This window comes from Rhagoletis pomonella, unplaced genomic scaffold, assembly GCF_013731165.1.
Source record: "Rhagoletis pomonella isolate Grant_MI unplaced genomic scaffold, Rhpom_1.0 Rhpom_scaffold_00009, whole genome shotgun sequence".
Classification (NCBI taxonomy): domain Eukaryota; kingdom Metazoa; phylum Arthropoda; class Insecta; order Diptera; family Tephritidae; genus Rhagoletis; species Rhagoletis pomonella.
In genome coordinates, this window is record NW_023458563.1 from 34,183,248 (window position 1) to 34,189,283 (window position 6,036).

Consider the following 6,036-nt stretch of genomic DNA (forward strand, 5'->3'; position numbering starts at 1 on the left):
TGGGAAAACTCTTATTGTGGAGATAGTGCGATTCAAATTGAAAAAATATCGCTCTAAAAAGGGTTAAAATGGTTAAAAATTAACATATCCGTCCAATTTGGTTACTTTAAGATATAAAAATAACATACCCAGTTCCCCGAAAAAAATTGCCTATTCCCCGATTCCCACTTAAACCGAAATTCCCTGCAAATCGGGGGCATTTCCCGCGAGTTACCAAGTTGAAGGATGCAGCTGTGCTAATTACTTCGTACATGTCTTGGAAACCACAATTTGTGTGTATTTTAGAGTTTTTTCCAGTCACATGCCGAAATTGTAACATATTTCACCATTTTAATTGTAGGTATGTACACAGTATTTAACTAGGCTACATGGGTTTGTCACCCGCCTCTAACCTACCTGGGAAGACGGATAAAATATTACCTACAGTTGTACATAAATATGTATGTATGAATGCATTTAGTTCACCCAATGTGTCGCTACTACTTACATAAAATGTATAAATTGCCACTGAGCAAAACTACTTGAGAAAAAAGCATTAGTTTAATAGCACGAGTGCAACACCGTACACGGGATAAAAGTAAAACTTCTTAAAAAAGCACATGTGTGCGCCCCACACCCGGTAGAAATCTTAACCAAAATAAACAGCGAGACAATCAGACGAGTACAGTTGTTTATTGTATCCAAAGTTGGTACTAAGTTGATAAGTTTTTTCATTTCTCATATTTTTTTTTTATTTTTTCGAATACCAACGATATGATCATTCCTTTTGGCTTTATTCCGTATTCGAAAAACTATATGTTTCAATATACACATCGATTTGAATACATAATTAAGATTTAGATAATATTTTTAGCAATTTGTCTGAGAAAAATAAAACTATTAGCTTATTGTTTGTATTTTCGGCGATTTTAAATTTGCTACCCCAAAATAATTGATATCAAATAAAGCACCTCTTTGAGGTAAAATTTTCGAGTGTCGAAAGCTGAACTAGAACACACAAAATTTATGATATGAATTTCGTGACGAAAATTATACGCATTTTTTTACTGCCTTGGAAACGAACGGAAAATCTTTTTTTACTTATTCGGAACGTTGTGAAAATCCGTCTACTGCTAGAAACACAAAATAAAAAACAGAACTTTTGCAACGATTCGTATGAATAAAAAAGATTTTCCCTACGTTTCCAAGACAGCTAAAAAATGCGTATAATTTTCGTCACGAAATTGATATCATAAATTTTGTGTTTCTAGTTCAGCTTTCGTCACTCGAAAGTTTTACCTCAAAGAGGTGTTTTATTTGATATAATACACGCGAATGCAGCGCGCATTGCTACGCCAAAAACATACTTGTACATATTTAGAGTTTTGAAATTGAATAGCTTTTTATTTTTATTAATGCTAACGGATAAACAATATTTTTGGTATTTTCTTTGGGTTACCCGTTGCATAAGGGGTATTCCAACGTGACCGGTGGGACATTTTAACTCGTTGTTGCTCAAAATTAAATACTTTCTTTAACCAATAATTTGACAAGTTTAAAACTGTCAACACTTGAAGTCAGATATCAGTTTTATACGAAACTAATAAGGTATAACCCTTAGTTATATAATTTACATAGGAAATTCATATTTTACAAGCGTGATGTGTGGGACAACGATGACACCCGCCCAAATTTATGACGAACCATAATTGTTTCGTTCACGGCGGCCTTCCCGAATGTATTTAGTAGAATGTTAAGGTCCAATTTGTGTCTTAATACCAGGGCTTCGGAACGGGGCGGAGCAAAGGAGCAAGGAGCTAAGGAGAGCTAGAGCAAAGAGTTAAAAGAATTCATTAGCTCCTTAGCTCATTGCACAATCACCAGCAGTCAAGAATAATTGCCACGTGAATTTTAACGGCGATGAAATACCATAACTTACTATGCCGTTCCTAAATTTGCTATCCCAAATCAACACGGCGTAATTTTTGACGTTTTCTCATTTCCTCTTTCACTTTTTGTACTTTCTCTTTATTTCCGTCTTCTACATCCAACTTCAAAACTTAACGCCCTGATAAAAATGAAAATTCCATTTGCTCGTCGTTAGCGCCGCCTTATAGTGGGATGCTTCATACAAATTGCATAGGCATATGGATTTTTGACAGTTCCTTGGCACCTAAATAGCACTCCTTTTTTTATAATATTCACAATATTTTACGTAATACTTTTTTCATTAATTTTATAAAAATGTAGTACTTTCTATAACATAATCCATGTTAAAATTATAGTGAGGTATAACAATACAAATAACAAATACATTTTTTTATTTTAAGTTTTATATAGTTTTAAAATACTTGCAAACTTCGTCGGCCATGACGACGAATTGAGAGAACGGTTCTACCATGATACAAAAAGAAGGTAGTTTCAATAAACAACTTTTTGATTTAAAGGAGATTTTTGACAATTGCTCAGTTGTAAAAAATTCGAAGCGCCGTTACCCAATTTAAGTTTTTTGGTGGAGAGGATTTTATATCCTAAATTTGGTAATATAAATAAAATGGTTGTACTAACATTTACCTTTTAAAAATAATTAATATCTTATCTTAAAAACGTTCAAATTTTACATTAAATTCGATAACTACTTGCCGAAATCTTTATTTTTACATTAATCAAATTGTAGTGAACATATTTAAAAAATTTTTTAGTGCCATTATGTCATCTGATTATTACACAATATAGCTAGCCAGGACTAATACATTTCCTTGAAAAATGGGGTAAAATTATCATTTTCACAGAGAGAATGTAAACTCGGGTTACGCTAACCACAGGATTTTTGCTCAAAATACCTTTCCACGTTGTAGGCTTTCGGCAGTGCTTAGAAAAAATATTCCTCATCAGTCCAACTCCGACTACGCTGACCACAGTATTTTTTACAAAAAGGTCCATATTTCAAACCGAATTTATTCATAAATTTGTATCTGAAAATTTTAAATCTTTATTTTAAACTATTTTTTGTGTGACCATACGTGTGTGTTAAAATTCTTCGCTTTGGGTTAAGCGTTTGGACACAATAGCCCAAAATTTTAGTTTAAATAACCTAGCCGTACCCAACAAAATACCCTTTGCTTTTTCTAATTTCGATCCTAAGAACAATATATTTGTAAATAAACAAAGAATTAATAACAAAATTTGGAGGACTTTAGATATTGGATACGGTAGCTCGAAATGTCACAATCTACTTAATTGTCAGGTTGTTAATAGTTGCGTTCGATAACCAAATTAGCCAACACCAGCCAACAATCAAAATCAAGAGAGTAAGCGAAAATTCTCTCCCAAAGAGATGAAAAAGCAAAAAAAAGTAAACGAACAGGAAATTAGCCATTACTTGCAAAAACCGGAAGAAGAAGACACACCAGCTGACTTTGTTTATGTTTTATTTGTAAAAAAACTAAAATTCATGTTGCCTCCATAGAAGAAAAAAGGAAAGTGAACGTTCAATGTTCGCCAGGAACATTTCTGGAAGTAAAATCTAGTTGGCGCTAGCATAAATTCACATAGCAGGCAGCCAAAAAGCATATAAATACCAAAACTCGGAAAATGCAATTTTTGTTTGTTTACAAAAATTGCATCCATATGTTTTGTGATCATATGTTTTCGTGTTGGATAATTTTTGCTGACTAAAATTTTGCCAGTACAAAATGAACGCTCTCTCAATTTTTGTGTGTTGGATAATTTTTTGTGGTTATCGAACGCCATCCAGTAAAAATTTGGAAAAACTTTTACAAATTTTTGACATGTCGAACGCCCCTAATATGACGACTTTTGACGTAGAATACGTCTTACCTTACGTTATGGATGCTATGCTGAAATGTTGTAGTTGTAATTTTTAGAGCTTCACGAAAACGCTTATTGCACGAGAACTAATGAAGCGATTTCAAAGATAAAATTCCAAAATTCCGGTTTCCGTCGTAAAACCAACGGTAAACATTGCCTTATTTTGGGGTCAATTTTGAGCCGTTAAAGTGTTCTAGCAACTTATGGTTGACAGATATAACTTTCATTTTCGGGATATGGGTTCTTTGGAGCAGTAGATATATTATTGTGTACAAATTTTATATAAATTCAACAAACATTGAGCATTTTAAAGCAAAAAATTTTTGAAAAAAGTTGCAAATTTTTTTCAATACCAAAATGCTCGAAAACCGCCCGAATGATTTTGTTTTTGTTTTCTTTAGTCAAAAATGCAATAGTTTTCCTTTCGTTTGATATATGGAGAGTATTGGTTGATATCTTCTAAGTATGGTTATTTGATTCGAATATATGGACATAAATGATTTCCCATACAAAATCACTTCGTCATCATTTTGCAAACACGTGCATGCCTTGGAAGTGTGGTAAGGAGACAAAAAGTATGTACATACGTGTGCGTAAGTACATATTTCGGCTTTGGATAAACAGATGGCGCAATATTTATAACGTAATCACAGCGTATGTACCCGTACATATGTAAATACATACATACGTACATATGTTGATTGCAGTTAATGTGGATCCATCGGCGTAGCAAGAATGAAATTTAGGAGGGGAAGGGGCTCGACCCTATTAAGCTGGCATTTCAGGGTACTATTTTATATATATATATAAGGAAAATTTGCAGGTTAGGGGGCCTCGAGCACCCCCTGCCCCTACCTGGCTACGCCCATGTGTGGATCTGTTTCTATTTTTTAGTAATCTATGTATGTCTATACATATTATATACATATGTACATACATACATGTATGCATACGGTGACCATCCGTCCTTTATTTTAAAGGACAGTCCTTTATTTTAACCCCCTGTCCTTTATAATTTTTTTCACAATAAAGGACGCCTTTTGTCCTTTATTTCTTAAACTGTCCTTTAAATCAGCTCTGCACTTTTCAGAGGTAAACTTTTAAACACAGAGCATTTAGTGTTCGTAATTTTAAGAAAGCTTTTAATGATTTGAAGAGACCAGTTGACATAAACAACCAAAAAGAAGACCAGTTTGATTTGTGAATTTTTATTTGATTATATTAAGATTTTTAGTGGAAAATACAGAAAAGCAAAATGTTAGAAAAAATGTTCACCAAAATAAATTTTTTTTTGCTTTTTAGTAAAAATTAGTTGAAAAATGAAGGCTCCGGTGAATTATGAACATTCAATTCTAATTTTGAACCACTGTGTGCTGGCTTCGTCGTGCAGTATGAATTATGGTAAACGCATTTTGGTAGCAAAGGATGGCGAAGTCCTTGAAAAGGATTTGGCTTCATTTTTCGCTACAGTAGGGGTGCTTGTACAATTAAATAATATAATTAACTGATAAATATTTGATTTAAATTACGACTCACATTTTACCATTAAGAAAACCTTACTTTAGATTCTGAATAAATAACATGTAAACCCTTACATTGCACCTTATCATTCAGCTGGTGAACTGTATTTCTGTTCAGTTTATGAGGTAAACGTAAACGCGAATAGCTTTTTTGTAACTAAATAAATTAATATCTTTAACCGGGAACGATAAATTACACAATATCTATGACTGCTTAGTACAACTGTAATCGGATTCGTATATTTTCGCGACCGCGTAAGACAATACGAGCATGGATCGGAAACTCGGCCTTTCGACCATAATCAACAGCTTGTCCATAGTGCGGAGCGGAAACTAGAGCTTTCCGCCTGCCACACATACAAAGTAATAACTTCGGGAACATCGATCGGAAACTCGTTCTTTCCGACCATGTTCAACAGCTTGTTCATAGCGCGAAGCGGAAACCAGAGCTTTCCGCCTGCCACACATACAAAGTAATGTCTTCGGGAACATGGATCGGAAACCCGGCCTTACCGACCTTGATCAACAGCCTGTCCGCAGCGCGGAGCGGAAACTAGGTCTTTCCGCCCGCCGAACACAAAAGTAGACTGAAGACTAGGCCTCGCCAGCTATCAAACCTGCTATTTTATGCTGTTATTATTATTATTATTATTATTATTATTATTATTATTATTATTATTATTATTATTATTATTATTATAAATTA